Raw genomic sequence first — 17,572 nt, 5'->3', positions numbered from 1 at the left:
TAAGTCACATCTGAAGTAACTAATGTAAAATCAGATTGCCATGCCACCTCCTTCATAATATCAAGTGTGGCTATGGTGTCCTTCAGATATGACTTATTAGCCTGTGCCAGGGGTTGCAGTATGCTATCTAGATAATGGGATAAGTTAGACAGTATGGAGTTGGTGCCCGCCACAATAGGGCGGCCAGGAGGCTTTTCTAGGCATTTATGCACCTTCGGTAAGATGTATATCACCGGTTTAGAAGGGTTATCAATATGGATATACTCTTTTACCTTCTCATCAATAATTCCTTTACTGGTATACAGTTGCAAAAATACATCAAGTTTTTTAGCTATTGCTTCAGTGGGGTCTCCCCTCAATTTTTTGTATGTTGATCTGTCTTCCAACTGTCTAATAATTTCACCATTATAATCTGTAGTATTGAGAATAACAATACTGCCCCCTTTGTCAGCGGGTTTCACTACAATATCCGCATTTTCTTTGAGGGATTTTATGGCCATTCTCTCATTTTTGGTGGTATTGGTTCTTTTGTTAAATTTAAATTCACTTTTTTCAAGGTCTTCCTTTACTAAGCGCTCAAAGGTTTCAACGAAGCAACCCTTTTTGTGCTTCGGATAGAATGTGGATTTCTTTCGGAAAACCGAGAAATTCTCACCACTTGGTTCCGAAATAGGGGGATCTATAGTTTCTTTGTCTTCAAAAAATCTTTTTAATGTCAGCTTCCTGACAAATTTTTGAAGATCAATGAAGACTTCAAAATCATTTAATTTATTATCAGGAGCGAACTTTAGTCCCTTCTCAAGGATCTTTCTCTCATCCTCACTGAGGGTATAATCACTAAGGTTATAAATTTTGTTTTTCCCTAGGGATTCCTCAAGTTGGGTGGCTTCGGTTGTCAAGGGTTGTCCTATTTGGTTTTTCTTTTTTTCTTTCCTATTATTTTTAGCGGCCTCTGATTTACCGGATCCTCTTTTACCCCTTTTTTTCTTTTTAAATGGGGGGTGCTACCATCTGTTTGATGGATGCTCTCCCCTCCCTAAAAAATGATGCTGGTTCTCATTTCTATTTCGTGGGGTTTCTGGATGGTGATAAGGCTCCCTTCTATTTGTTAGGTGTTCCCCCCGATTATTGGGGCGCCAATCATTAGTTTCCCCCCTTTCTTGATAAGGGCGATATCTTCCTCTATTATTAGGTGTATGGGGGCCATCTCTCTCTAGTTTATTATATCTAGGAGGTGCTCCTTGATTTCTCACCTGATATAAAGGGGCTCTATAGTTAGATTTGGGATGGTACGAGGTTCTTATCACATTCCTCCTATTATCAATTTTTGGAGTTGGTTTATTGGCCTCTGTCGGAGTTACCTTCGGAATAATGGATTTTTTAGAGTAATTGTGTTGGATACCAGCTTTATAATCCTCCACATCTCTTAGATATTTTTTCTTTTTCTTATTCCTAAGGTCTCTTTCATTTTTTTCAATCTTATTGGTGATCCTCTCCTCTATTTCTTTATATTCTTTAGTTTTAGAGTGGGGGTCTACCAATGATTTATAGGCTGAAATTTCCTCCTCATTTATTTTAAGTTCCTTATTTTTATGTTTAATTATTAATTCCATAAGTTTTAGAGAACATGAGTCAAGGATATTTAGCCATTCCTTTTTGAAGTCTTCTGACTCCGTCTCAAAGGAGGGAGATTTATCAATACGTAAACCTCTAGGTACCAATCCCTCGGAGCAATATTTCTCTAGAGAGGTGATCTCCCACCACAGACGCCCTTCCTTCAATAGGGCCTTCTCCAGTTTAAACATTGCTCCTTCCATATTTTCATCGGTCAAATCACAACTTTCATTGACATTGAAAATATCTTTAACCAAAATGCATCTTTGTCCCCTGTGGGCAAACATTTTCTAAGCAGCAGATATCTCAACAATGGTAACAATAATCTATACAGAAAAAAGAGGTAGAAGATAATCTGCGCTTCCAGACTGCGACACTGTACACGCCAAGGATTACCAATCCCAAAATTCACAATACAAATACAACAAAGGACGAGTACAATTGCGCTGTCTGAATCTAATAATCCACTATAAGTGAATTTCCACCTGATGGTATAGTCAGAGGGTCTGGGCGAAGGGTCAGAGAGATATATAAAATGGGGGGATCGCCCCCTGCAACTGACCTCTCTGCCGTGCCCTATGGGCATATAAAGGTATCTTTAATCCAAATGGTATTCAGCCTCAATATTTTCAATCAGATCAGAGCTCACCTTGGGTCAATGCCCTATGTGCATATAAAGGTTTCTTTCTCCTGTCTCCTCGATTCAGCAAGGTCCAATTATCACCAGTCACGGATCAGTGAAAAAAGATACTTTTATTCCAATAACGACAGGTATTTCACAATAAAAAATATTAAAAATCAGAAGATAAAAAGGCACTTTGGATGGGATCCACCGGAACTGCGTCCGACCACCCTCACCTCACCCGGGTGTAGAGAAGAAGGTAGGTGTCCATAAGATGGAAAAAAGTGACACTAGAATCCCAAACAAGTGCCTAGGCTCAGTTCCTCCAGCCAACGCGTTTCGGGCCTCACCTAGGGCCCTTTTTCAAGGTGTGGAGGAAAGGGAGTAGGACCAGGTATATATACCTGTCCTCATTTACCTGTCCTCATTTGCATAAAACAGAGACATAATAAAGGCTGAATACCATTTGGATTAAAGGATACCTTTATATGCCCATAGGGCACGGCAGAGAGGTCAGTTGCAGGGGGCGATCCCCCCATTTTATATATCTCTCTGACCCTTCGCCCAGACCCTCTGACTATACCATCAGGTGGAAATTCACTTATAGTGGATTATTAGATTCAGACAGCGCAATTGTACTCGTCCTTTGTTGTATTTGTATTGTGAATTTTGGGATTGGTAATCCTTGGCGTGTACAGTGTCGCAGTCTGGAAGCGCAGATTATCTTCTACCTCTTTTTTCTGTATAGATTATTGTTACCATTGTTGAGATATCTGCTGCTTAGAAAATGTTTGCCCACAGGGGACAAAGATGCATTTTGGTTAAAGATATTTTCAATGTCAATGAAAGTTGTGATTTGACCGATGAAAATATGGAAGGAGCAATGTTTAAACTGGAGAAGGCCCTATTGAAGGAAGGGCGTCTGTGGTGGGAGATCACCTCTCTAGAGAAATATTGCTCCGAGGGATTGGTACCTAGAGGTTTACGTATTGATAAATCTCCCTCCTTTGAGACGGAGTCAGAAGACTTCAAAAAGGAATGGCTAAATATCCTTGACTCATGTTCTCTAAAACTTATGGAATTAATAATTAAACATAAAAATAAGGAACTTAAAATAAATGAGGAGGAAATTTCAGCCTATAAATCATTGGTAGACCCCCACTCTAAAACTAAAGAATATAAAGAAATAGAGGAGAGGATCACCAATAAGATTGAAAAAATGAAAGAGACCTTAGGAATAAGAAAAAGAAAAAATATCTAAGAGATGTGGAGGATTATAAAGCTGGTATCCAACACAATTACTCTAAAAAATCCATTATTCCGAAGGTAACTCCGACAGAGGCCAATAAACCAACTCCAAAAATTGATAATAGGAGGAATGTGATAAGAACCTCGTACCATCCCAAATCTAACTATAGAGCCCCTTTATATCAGGTGAGAAATCAAGGAGCACCTCCTAGATATAATAAACTAGAGAGAGATGGCCCCCATACACCTAATAATAGAGGAAGATATCGCCCTTATCAAGAAAGGGGGGAAACTAATGATTGGCGCCCCAATAATCGGGGGAACACCTAACAAATAGAAGGGAGCCTTATCACCATCCAGAAACCCCACGAAATAGAAATGAGAACCAGCATCATTTTTTAGGGAGGGGAGAGCATCCATCAAACAGATGGTAGCACCCCCCATTAAAAAGAAAAAAAGGGGTAAAAGAGGATCCGGTAAATCAGAGGCCGCTAAAAATAATAGGAAAGAAAAAAAGAAAAACCAAATAGGACAACCCTTGACAACCGAAGCCACCCAACTTGAGGAATCCCTAGGGAAAAACAAAATTTATAACCTTAGTGATTATACCCTCAGTGAGGATGAGAGAAAGATCCTTGAGAAGGGACTAAAGTTCGCTCCTGATAATAAATTAAATGATTTTGAAGTCTTCATTGATCTTCAAAAATTTGTCAGGAAGCTGACATTAAAAAGATTTTTTGAAGACAAAGAAACTATAGATCCCCCTATTTCGGAACCAAGTGGTGAGAATTTCTCGGTTTTCCGAAAGAAATCCACATTCTATCCGAAGCACAAAAAGGGTTGCTTCGTTGAAACCTTTGAGCGCTTAGTAAAGGAAGACCTTGAAAAAAGTGAATTTAAATTTAACAAAAGAACCAATACCACCAAAAATGAGAGAATGGCCATAAAATCCCTCAAAGAAAATGCGGATATTGTAGTGAAACCCGCTGACAAAGGGGGCAGTATTGTTATTCTCAATACTACAGATTATAATGGTGAAATTATTAGACAGTTGGAAGACAGATCAACATACAAAAAATTGAGGGGAGACCCCACTGAAGCAATAGCTAAAAAACTTGATGTATTTTTGCAACTGTATACCAGTAAAGGAATTATTGATGAGAAGGTAAAAGAGTATATCCATATTGATAACCCTTCTAAACCGGTGATATACATCTTACCGAAGGTGCATAAATGCCTAGAAAAGCCTCCTGGCCGCCCTATTGTGGCGGGCACCAACTCCATACTGTCTAACTTATCCCATTATCTAGATAGCATACTGCAACCCCTGGCACAGGCTAATAAGTCATATCTGAAGGACACCATAGCCACACTTGATATTATGAAGGAGGTGGCATGGCAATCTGATTTTACATTAGTTACTTCAGATGTGACTTCTTTATACACAATCATTAGCCATGAATTGGGATTAAAAGCTGTGTCCTACTTCCTCGAAAAAGAAGAAGTCCCTGATGACAAAAGAAATTTGTGTTGGAGGGGATTACCCTCATTCTTACTAACAACTACTTTTGGTTTGAAGGTACTTATTACCTGCAGCTCACGGGCACCGCTATGGGCACCAGACTGGCACCAAGCTATGCCAATTTATTTATGGCATGGTGGGAGGCACAATCAGTATGGACAGGACATCCATATGGTGCCAGTCTGGTGCTCTGGCGTCGCTATATTGACGACGTGGTGATGGTGTGGCAGGGTGATAATGATTCGCTAAAACTTTTTTGTGATCATCTTAATGATAATCAATATAACATAAAATTGTCATTCAATATCAGCAAACAGTCTATTGATTTTCTGGATGTTTACATTTTATGTAGAGGGTGATGTTCTAAAATCCAAGAATTTCATCAAAGCAACAGACTGTAATTCTTTCATAGGGGCCGATAGCAACCACCATCTAAATTGGCTTAAGAGTGTGCCCAATAGCCAATTTCAGCGGATCAGCCGTAATTGTACGGATCTGGAAGTGTATGACATACAGGCACAGGGCCTGGAAAATCAGTTTTTGAGTAAGGGTTATGATAGGCCCATGGTTGCTAAAGCTAAGAACAGAGGAAGGAATCTTCTCTCAGGGAGAGAAGGACATCCCATCCCAGTAAGATCTAGGGAAGAAAAGAATATGGATGTAGCTTTCATCACCCAGTACACGAGCCAATATAAACAACTAGAAAGTATAACTAAGAAACATTGGCAAATACTTACAAATGACCCTCTGTTGAAAAAATATGTAACCAGTAATCCTAAATTTGTCTACAGAAGGGCAAAGAACATTAAGGACAAAATAGTAAGCAGTGCCATAAACACCCCAGCACCCTATAATCCTATTAAATCGAAAGGATTTTATCGGTGCGGCACTTGCAGCCTTTGTCGCCTCTGTAAAAGTCCTACTTCTGTGATTCATGAGTATCAATCAAAGGCAACGGGCAGGACTTATAGTATAGACGACTTTATTTCCTGCAACAGTAATTATTGCATTTATCTATTGGAATGTAACTGTTCTAAGCAATACGTGGGCAAGACCAAACGGGTACTAAAAGTGAGGATGGCTGAACACGTCCGTAACATCAAAAAGGGTCTTGAATCCCATAATGTGTCAGCCCATTTCAAACATACTCATGGATGTGATATTACACAATTAGAATCATTTTGCGGGATACGCACAGTAAAGACACATTGGCGTGTCAACAATAGAGACCAAAGACTATCACAGCTCGAAATGAGAACTATCTACGAGTTGAAAACCCTTGAACCCAGGGGGATCAACGTAGATTTTGAGCTTAAGTGCTTTTTGTGAATTCTCTAACACCTGTTTTGTTGTAAAAATACTTGAATGTTGTTCTTAATGCTCTGGTTTAATATTAATCAATGTCTTTTTCTATATGTTTGTTTGTGATTGAAAATAACGCGGAAGCGTTACTATGGTGATCAGGACGCATCAAATAGAATACGAGCAGATTGTGTCGGGCAATAACGGAAGAACATCGATACATCACTTCCGTTTGCGTTCCAAAAAGAAATATGCGCTCCATCACAATGAAGGGATATCAATACATCACTTCCGTCTGCATTGAAAAGAGGAAGGTGCGCTCCACTTCCGGTTGCGTTCCAAAGAACAAGTGCGCTCCATGGGGGAACAGCATTGGACACCTTCCGGCTTCCGCTTTTTGCGTTCCATGCATAGCGGAACGTCATATCCGGCCACCAAGCAGGAAGTCGGGTGATGACGCTATGATATATCCGGTAATTGGACACAATTACCCCTAAGGATAATTAGAAAAACCGGCTTGAGATGCGGATTGTATGACCACTTTATAGCGCAAAAGAACTTATTTGTATTGCTTATTTGTATGTGTGATTGTTTTTCTTTCATTTTACATTATGAATGATAGCGAATAGCACTGTCTTATTGTATTATTCAGGGAATGTTTTAATGAGATCCATGACTGGTTTTTATTATGTCTCTGTTTTATGCAAATGAGGACAGGTATATATACCTGGTCCTACTCCCTTTCCTCCACACCTTGAAAAAGGGCCCTAGGTGAGGCCCGAAACGCGTTGGCTGGAGGAACTGAGCCTAGGCACTTGTTTGGGATTCTAGTGTCACTTTTTTCCATCTTATGGACACCTACCTTCTTCTCTACACCCGGGTGAGGTGAGGGTGGTCGGACGCAGTTCCGGTGGATCCCATCCAAAGTGCCTTTTTATCTTCTGATTTTTAATATTTTTTATTGTGAAATACCTGTCGTTATTGGAATAAAAGTATCTTTTTTCACTGATCCGTGACTGGTGATAATTGGACCTTGCTGAATCGAGGAGACAGGAGAAAGAAACCTTTATATGCACATAGGGCATTGACCCAAGGTGAGCTCTGATCTGATTGAAAATATTGAGGCTGAATACCATTTGGATTAAAGATACCTTTATATGCCCATAGGGCACGGCAGAGAGGTCAGTTGCAGGGGGCGATCCCCCCATTTTATATATCTCTCTGACCCTTCGCCCAGACCCTCTGACTATACCATCAGGTGGAAATTCACTTATAGTGGATTATTAGATTCAGACAGCGCAATTGTACTCGTCCTTTGTTGTATTTGTATTGTGAATTTTGGGATTGGTAATCCTTGGCGTGTACAGTGTCGCAGTCTGGAAGCGCAGATTATCTTCTACCTCTTTTTTCTGTATAGATCGCAGCAGCTACTAGTTACCATGCGGTCAGGAGCGTGGCGTGGTACATTGGAGCCGCGTAGGAACAATCGTGAGCTGTACGTGACCTCCGGGCTAGCCGCGGGGCGGGACCTGCCTGTGTCCAGATTTCAATGCTCAGTGGATGCTGCCGACTGGGGATGCGCTTCTGCCACTCAGACGTCCAGGCCAGCGCCAAGCCGTGCTGCTGGGTGAATAGGGGAGAGGAGGTGTTAGGATGCTGCTGCTGGCTGGTGAATGAGGGAGATGGGGGGGGGGGGGGTTTGGGATACTGCTGCTGGTCGCTGAATGAGGGGGGGGGGGGTATAAATGCTGCTGCTGGCCGGTGAATGAGGGAGAGGGTGGAGGGGTTAGGAATGCTGCTGGGCGGTGAATGAGGGGGGGTAGGATGCTGCTGCTGGGTGAGGGTGCACAGTTAGGACGCTGCTGCTTGGTTAGGGGGGGTTCAGTTAGGAGGATGCTGCTGGTTGGGGGGGGACACAAGAGGCTGTTGCTGGATGCACCCCTGATGTTTGATGTAATGAGCATTACAGCGAGTGGTGTATGTAATGGGCATTATGACGTGGCATAATATGTAATGGGTGTGTGAAATGTGTAATAGGCATTAGTTTAAATTTTAGTGGCGACCCCCGCAAGGGGACACGGAATACATGTAAAGTGATCTGGGTCCCCACGCTGCGCTCTCCACACTTTATCAAATCTACTCCATGCCGACGTGGATAGTGGGGGTATGAAAAGGTCGGAGGACGCGTACCGCTCCTTTGCTCTCATACATTGACAGATTTTTGTCCCCACCAGATAGATCAGACAGACAAATATGTAGGTGTGTACCCAGCTTTAGATTTGGGGGGAGTTATATTGTTTCTGTGCAGGGTAAATATTGAGTGCTGTTAAATTTAACACTGCAATATAGATGGCAGATTGAAGCACAAACCCCACCCAAACATAACGATCTGCACAGGTTACATCTGCCCCACCGGGATACGTTTGCTAGGTCAGTCGCATCATTAGCTCGCGGGGCTTGCTGCGCTCACCATGCTTCGGACTAGCGTGGATAGTGGGGGTGTTTTAGGAACACATTCACACCTGGCATATCATAAATCTGACAAAGTAATGACAGCATGTGTTATCTGGTAACTGGATTTTAGTTGGAACGCGTTTTCTGCACCAACAGACTTTCGCCAAATGATTTCCTGTAGGTAGGAGTCCAGATTCTGGTGCGCAGTGCCCCTTTGATGTTTGTTACGCCACTTACACGATCCCCAAAGGCGTTTAATGTTTTGGGTGTGAACCCCAGTGTCCGGATCAACAAAATTGTAGCGGTGGTTCAACCATGCATGGTGGTACCCTGCCTGCTCCAGCTGCTCGGTGTTATATGCACGCCAGCAATCCGAGGATATAGTCGTCCCGGGTTCGATTAATTTGTTAATGGTGGCCATCAGGGTGCTGGCGTCACGCCTTTCAACAGGTGTCACAAAGCACTCACCGGGGTCTCTGGAAATGCCTCCGAAAAACCACTGTTGAGGCAGCATGCGTCCCACATGACTTTTCCTCTGTACAAAGAGGGTCTCATCTACCTCAACAATTTTCCCTGGACCGCCAATCCGGCGTTAAGGATGCGACATTAGGTCCACGGTGCAGGCCTCCCGCATAAGGTTGTTATACTGCACAGTGTTTTTTTTTTCAAAATGGAGAGATGACGCTCACAAAACGTGATGTTGGTTAGCTCCTCCGCCCAACAAAACACGAAGCTTATGAGTGTCATGAACGTGAGATGGCATCCACGGAAGCACTGTGTGGCCCGGACACTATCCTTTTTGCCGCAGCTTCTTATGTGGCAGCGCCACATCCGCTCCTTCACATTGAGTCGCATTGGATGGCCATTAGGACATGTCTTGGTCTCAGGGAGAAAGTGGTTGAGCTGCAAGATATTCTCCGACTCCTCCTCCATCTGCGGCAGGTTAAAAATAGTTTATTTGTCGGCAGCCATAACTGACACAATGTACTGCTGACTGACTATGCTGGCCCTGGGAACAGTACGCTACGCTGATTTCTGACAGGGACGCTGGCTACCATAAGCGACCGCGGGAACACTACGTTGATTCTGACAGGGAAGCTCCCGGAACACTACGCTACTTTTAACTACGCTGGCCGCAGGAACACTACGCTCATTCTGACAGGGACGCTACGCTGACTACGTAACTGCAACCGTGAAACTACACAAGTACCAATTTGTTAAATCAAACTGATTTAGACAATTTGTCTGAATGACCATTGTTTGTTTTCCATTGTCTGGGAGCAAATTACTGATTTTCTTATATGCTCCCATACAGTCCCAGGTTTTTATCCCCCCCCCAGACAGACTTACTGGTGGGCACCCAGCTTTATGCTGGGTATACACCAAAACTATTTGGCCTCAATTCCCCCCCAATCTCTTATATATTTGGCTACATCTGTCACTCAAAGTGTGTGAGTGTCTATAACGCTGGGTGGAGCCTCTGACTCACATGACAGAGAACCAGCCCAGTGAGCCCACAGTGCCAGACACCCTCTGCCTCCCCATGCTGCCCAGGAACCAACTCCACAGCCACCAGGTGAGCATCCCCCGCCGCCCCCCCCTCCCGCAATTCACGGCACCCCCCCCCTCCCACGATTCGCGGCACCCCCCAGCAACTCCCACAATTCGCGGAGCCCCCCCTCCCGCGATTCGCAGCAACCCCGCCCCCTCCCACGATTCACGGCACCTCCGCGACACCCCCCCACGATTCGCGGCAACCCCCGCCTCCGTGACACACCCCCCCTCCAACGATTCGCATCAAACCCCCGCGACCCCCCCCTCCCGCGATTCGCTGCAAACCCCTGCGCCCCCCTCCCGCGATTCGCAGCACAACCCCCCCCCCCTCCCGCGATTCACGGCACCCCCCACGACTGCTCCTCCCGCAATTCGCTGCACCAACGTCCCCCGACCCACCCTCCCGCGATTCACGGCAACCCCAGGATTAAATGGTACAAGCAAAACACTGACATGGCTATGGTCGACAATGAAAAAGGTTGACATGAGTTTTTTTTTACTCTTTTTTTGGTACTCTTTACCTAGAAGGGTGCCCACAATTTTGATCTTGGGCATCGTGAGGGAAAAAAATTGCGTCGGTCGCATCGCATGCGACCAAAAAAATCGCATGCGATGCGACCGACGCGATTACCGCAATTTCCCATAGGGAACAATGTTAAATGTCCCAATTGACCCGATTTTCCATAGGTAACAATGTTAAATGGCCCACAAAGGCCAAATAGGCACCCTGAAGTGTGAAATGGCCCCCCCAATTGTTAACGCCACCCCACGATCAACGTCAACCCGAAGCGTGGCGAGCGGCGGCGGTACGCGTCCTCCGACCTTTTCATACCCCCACTATCCACGTCGGCGTGGAGTTGAGAATAGAAAGTGTGGCGAGCCACCGAGCCCGAAGCGTGGCGAGCGGACGCGGACACCTTCACAGGTATACGCGTCCCCTCGCGGGCTTCACAGGTGTCCGCTCGCCACGCTTCGGGCTCGGTGGCTCGCTGCGCTCGCCACACTTTCTATTCTCAACTCCACGCCGACATGGATAGTGGGAGTATGAAAAGGTCGTAGGACGCGTACCGCCGCCGCTCGCCACGCTTCGGGTTGACGTTGATCGTGGGGTGGCGTTAACAATTGGGGGGGCCATTTCACACTTCAGGGTGGCTATTTGGCCTCTGTGGGCCTTTTAACATTGTTCCCTATGGAAAATCGGGTCAATTGGGACATTTGACATTGTTCCCTATGGGAAATCGCGGTAATCGCGTCGGTCGCATCGCATGCGATTTTTTGGTACATGCGATGGGCGCCCTTCTAGGTAAAGAGTACCGATTTTTTTTTTTTTTTTTTTTTTTTTTTTTATGCTTTCATATTCATTCTCATGTGTCGACATGGACACCAATGAGGTGCCACACTTATGTCAAAATTTACATGTGTTGACCTTTCTGTGTTTTTTATTTTTTTCTTGTGGCGATTCGCGGCACCCCCCCTCCCGCAATTCGCGGAACCCCAATCACTACCCAGCTTCCTGAACCGTAACTTCCACCACTGGGGAGTCGCTGATGCTGTGTTGCCCACATACCCCTATCATGCCTCATAGCCCAGCCTCCTGCTCTCATGCACCCTAACTCCCACCCAGTAGGAGGAGACACTGACTCAGGGCCACTGTCCTGTACTCCTGTGCTGCCACGCTGGACCCCCACCCACTGGCAGAAGCTGCACAGTGTCTCCCACCCTCCTCTTTAGTCCCCCTTATGCCCACACACACACCTCTCACTACCCAGCCTCCTGTTTTCCTGTGTCGTGACCTCCGCCAGTGGGGAGCCGCTGACTCAAACACCCTACTATACTATTGCGCACACACACACCTAAACAACACGCAGCCCCCCCACCCACAAATGTCACTGTACCATCCACACTATCAATGTACATCTTACTCTGTAACCGCTTTTTAATTAAACAAAACAATACACACCCCCTTCCAAATCATAGGCTCTCTATTTAACACATTTCACCTATAACTCAAGTTGCAATACAGGCATCTTTCATACAATTCTAACCATATTTCTCATATACAAACGTTCACAAATTAAGGGGGCGCAGCCCCTTATGACGGTGTGAAGAGCGCCCATATGGCGTGATGAATCACCTAGTATCTATACAATTGGTTGAGATTGCATGTATTAGATCCAATTCTGATGCGCGTTCCCGCTGCTCGTTTTGGATATCTTACCTGCTGCAGTCAGGATTTGTAAAAGATCCATTCAACTGGAGTAGATCAGGCACACATTTATTTATTTATTTACAGTTTCTTATATAGCTCAGCAGATTCCGTTGCGCTTTACAATAGTAGACAGTGATAAAACAAACTGGGTAACAACAGACAGACTTGGAGGTAGGAGGGCCCTGCTGCAAGCTTACAATCTATAGGGATATAGGAGGGAAACACAAGGACAGGCACCAGTAATAGCATAGCAGTCCCTCCAAGTTACAGGTCCAGAAGGGAAGCTATATAATGCATAAGTGCCTCAGAGGGTTATGGGTGCGGTATATAAATATGATAGGCTTGCCTGAAGAGGTGAGTTTTCAGGGAACACTTGAAAGTTTGGAGGCTAGTGAAGAGTCTTATACCCCTTTTACACCAAAAACCCTGGTCCGACCCTGGTCTTTAAACGCTGAAGTTTCCAGGGTCTGACCCTGCTTTATACTGCATTTACACAGCACTTCGACCTGGGTCTGCACCATTTACACTGAACCTGGGTCAGCCCTGCCTTTCCTTGTTGAGATATATATATATATATATATATATATATATATATATCTAGATAGATAGATAGATAGATCTATATATCTAGATAGATAGATAGATATATCTAGATAGATCTATATATCTAGATAGATAGATCTATCTATATAGCTTGGAGGGGGTAGAGGGGGGAAGCTGTCCCCGGGTGCTGTGAGGGTAGAGGGGGGAAGCTGTCCCCGGGTGCTGTGAGGGTAGAGGGGGGAAGCTGTCCCCGGGTGCTGTGAGGGTAGAGGGGGGAAGCTGTACCCAGGTGCTGTGAGGGTAGAGGGGGGAAGCTGTCCCCGGGTGCTGTGGGGGTAGAGGGGGGAAGCTGTCCCCGGGTGCTGTGGGGGTAGAGGGGGGAAGCTGTCCCTGGGTGCTGTGGGGGTAGAGGGGGGAAGCTGTCCCCGGGTGCTGTGGGGGTAGAGGGGGGGAAGCTGTCCACGGGTGCTGTGAGGAGGAGGGGGGTCCCTGCGGCTGCTGAGGGGAGAGGGGGTACCTGTCAGCCTGACACTATGATTGCCGGCGCTGCCGCTGCTGTATCTCCCCCCGGCGGCCGGTCCTTGCGGCGGATGGACAGTCAGTGTCGGCGGTCCCTCTGGCGCAGGGGAAATAGTACTATTTCCCCTGCGCCAGAGGGACCGCCGACACTGACTGTCCATCCGCCGCAAGGACCGGCCGCCGGGGGGAGATACAGCAGCGGCAGCGCCGGCAATCATAGTGTCAGGCTGACAGGTACCCCATCTCCCCTCAGTAGCCGCAGGGACCCCCCTCCTCCCGCAGCACCTGGGGACAGCTTCTACCCTCACAGCACCCGGGGACAGCTTCCCCCCTCTACCCTCACAGCACCCGGGGACAGCTTCCCCCCTCTACCCCCACAGCACCCGGGGACAGCTTCCCCCCTCTACCCTCACAGCACCCGGGGACAGCTTCCCCCCTCTACCCTCACAGCACCCGGGGACAGCTTCCCCCCTCTACCTGGGTAGAGGACCGTGTAAATGGACACGGATACCCCCCATTTACACCGCCGAGGATCCGGGTCTGACCCGCCGCTGACCCGGATTTTTCGGTGGTGTAAAAGGGGTATAATTGTGAGTGGAAGGGCATTCCATAGGATGGGAGCAGCCCGATGAAAGTCCTGTAATAGTGAATGGGAGCTAGTGATCCGCTCAGAAGAGAGACGCAGATCTTGTGCAGAGCGGAGTGGTCGAGATGGGAGATATTTTGTGATAAGTGCAGAGATATATGCTGGTGCAGTATGGTTAGTAGCTTTATATGCGAGTAGAAGTGTTTTATATTGAATACGGTAAAACACAGGTAACCAATGGAGGGACTGGAGAAAAACTAATTGATTTTGACAGCTGCCACACCCCCATTTGATATGCATTAATACACTTTGATATCAAGTTTTTTTTTTTTTATATAAAATAATATTAAAACAGTATCAAAATATAATTGATTTGATGCTGTAATTTCATACACGGATATTCAGCATGTCAAATACCACCCCAGATGTTAACATTAACAGTATTGCATAAAGGTAGATTAAAGATATCTTTGTGCAGCAGTCCAGTGTTTTGAATATATACAGTCTGTTAATTATTTTGTATTAAAACTGTTATTTCTCATGATTCAACAGGCTCAGATATCACAAATGATCTGTCTGAAGTTGGACCGTTTGGTTATGATTACACATTTGGCCCGGATCTGGCGACGTTCCAAAACCCGTACCCATCATACGCCAATTTGAACGAACCGCATAATCATGTAAGCCTTCAAAAATGTTTTATATGTTAAAATTCTATAAGATTGCTGCGTTAGTTTAACTTGTTGAATAACCTCAAAGATTTCCACAGTTTCAATAACCCGTCTTTTTTTCATGTTATACTAATTTTATCCTGCATGTAATAATTTATTATTTTTCCTCTGTTAAAAGTGTTGGCAATCATGTCCAAAGCCGATTCTATAATATTTAAAATTTGCGGCCGTTGCAACTCTATAATCCATTATTTCAGAATCCATCCATACAAGGTGAATTTTGCTGCAGGGCTTGGTTTTTATAATGTATTTTGTCTTAAATGTTGTATCTCACCACAAGTTAATGAATAGCGGCCACACGGGGTGTTGTTGTTGTTATCATGACCTAAATGGTGTTTTTCACAAATCTGTGAATCTGTAATTGATTACAATATTAATATATGTATTACAGTGGATGCTATTGAGGTGTGATAAATGCTTTACTTAAACTTTGCTTTTTTGGGCGGCCGTGACTGTGTAATTAAATGATGATATTTTTATTGCAGTTGATCCGCTACAATGTGCAAAATATCGGGGATAGACACCACAGTCGCGCAAATGCAAAGGGCTAGCACAAGTGGGAAAACGATGAGACTGACAACCGACGCTGAAACGGGGGACCGGCAAATCGCTATTCCGTTGATCGAGCACAATCACCAAAAGGTTGTATCTATGGCCGCTGAGCACGACTATTTCAAACCAAACAAACGTTGGGTGCCAAGGCTCAATGACAAAGAAAAAAAGACAAATTTAACAAACCTTAAAAGAAGGCTGGAATATTCGGACGATGAAGTGCCACAACGGAAAAGGATAGCATTAAAACCCTTGTCACCCATGAGTAATGAGGATGCGATTGTTGACCCGTGCATATTTACCTCAACTGCATCCCCTACGTCAGGCATTGTAGAGCGTGACATACCTGGTAACATAAAGACTGAAAATTGGTAAAACTTCACGACTCTCAAGAAGAAGATTCACACCTCTGACAGATGACTGTCATTGTAATTTCGGATGCACAGGAGTGTCCTACAGCAGAAACACAATGCGTGGCTGGTAACACGCCAGCTGATGTTGCAGAATAATTGACATCAGCTGTAGCAGGAATTTCGGTTAGTGCCATAGAGGATGATAATGTTGCATCAACAATACCCAATATTTTTACCACGGACAGCTGGGCGATATTAATGCCCCGCTGCCCGTAGTATCACCCAACATAGTTGATGGGGAACAAAATGCAGAAAAATAAGGGCAAGATGCTGAACTACAATATTATGCCGTTATGGGGAGGATGCGGGAACATATAGGGCATATGAGAAAAAATGTAAATTTCCTGTTAAACCGTATGAAAGATGAGATTTATGGATCGAAAAGGAAACCAGAAAAGTTATTGTAGAAACTGTATATAAATATTGGGGGAAATTTACTAATATGAAAAACCTAGTTTTTCGTATTAGTATTTTCCCTACGACTGCATACGACTGTTTCAGTCGTATGCAAAGTCGTGTTCCGGAGGGGGATTTACAAAGCAGTCATATACGACTGCTTTGTAACCCTCCGATGTCGTAGGAATTCGTATTAGCAGCCGTATATACGGCCGCTAATACAAATTATTTGTAGCAGTCTGCACGGATCAGTCAGATCCGTGCAGGCTGCATGGTGTAAAAAAAAAATTAAATAAATAAATAAATTTTAAAAAAAAACGGCGTGGGGTCCCCCCCACAGCCGAAACCAGCACCAGGCTGACAGAGCCTGGAGACGGTAATTAAAAATCAGGGAACCCGACAAATAGGGGTTCCCTGATTTTTAACAACCAGCCCCAGGCTCCTGCTCTGGGGCTGGTTCCCAAAATACGGGGGACAAAATGAGTAGGGGTCCCCCGTATTTTAAGAACCAGCCCCAGGCAAAACCAGCCAGCAGGGTAATGCCACAGCCGGGGGGAGACTTTTTATGCAAGTCCCCCCGGCCAAAGCATTAACCCTACCGACCAGTCAGCCTGGCCAGGGGCCCTGGGGGAGTGGGGACCCCCCCAATAAAGGAGACCTCTCCTGATTGGCCGCTAGGCGGCTAGGCGCCTCCTGATTGGCCAGAATTCATTCTGAGCCCAGACGGCGAAGAGAGAGGATCTCTCCGGCTCTGAAAGCCGGGGAGCGTCGCGGAAGATGCCGGCAGCTGCTGACGACTTCCAGGATGTCGACAGATGAAGAAAGAAGACCATCCATGGTGGACCTGGTGAGTAGGATTTCCTTCCACAGGTCCAACATGGATTATCCTCGGACAGGACGCCGACCCCGGAGCCGCCGACACAGGAGCCGCCGACATGGAGCCGCCGACCCCGGAGCCGCCGACACCAGAGCCAGCGACCTACCTACGGGAACAAGATAGGTAAGTATCAGTATGTTTGTGATGTGTGTATTAAACTTTTATTTTAAATGGGTGTCAGTGTGTTTTATTTCACTATTTTTTTTACTGTGGCACTACAAGTGCCAGCGGACCCTTTAATGCCCAGCAGGCTGGGACTTGTGGTTCTCCAAGTCCCAGCTTGCTGGGGAGGCTTGCTGGCACTTGTAGTGCCACAGTCAAAAACAATAGTTTGTTCTTTTTTTTACACCTCTATCAGCTCGATGCCCACCGCCCAGGGGCATCGAGGACAGCACCAGGCTTCAGCCTGGTCAGGTAAGTCCTGGAGGGG

At 45.5% G+C, this 17,572-nt stretch overlaps 1 long non-coding RNA gene across 1 annotated transcript in view; it reads left to right on the top strand.

Moving 5' to 3' along the window:
• LOC146079399 (uncharacterized) overlaps positions 1-16,443 on the top strand; it is a 36,504-nt gene extending 20,061 nt beyond the window's left edge. The window contains exons 2-3 of the long non-coding RNA XR_014474510.1: positions 14,726-14,853; positions 15,390-16,443. This is a non-coding gene — a long non-coding RNA (uncharacterized LOC146079399). The remainder of the gene's footprint in view (positions 1-14,725; positions 14,854-15,389) is intronic.
• The last annotated feature ends 1,129 nt before the right edge of the window (positions 16,444-17,572 follow it).

Source organism: Crinia signifera, chromosome 5 (assembly GCF_055691185.1).
Source record: "Crinia signifera chromosome 5, ASM5569118v1, whole genome shotgun sequence".
Classification (NCBI taxonomy): domain Eukaryota; kingdom Metazoa; phylum Chordata; class Amphibia; order Anura; family Myobatrachidae; genus Crinia; species Crinia signifera.
Note: the sequence above shows the minus strand (reverse complement) of the source record. Positions and strands in the feature narration are given on the sequence as shown.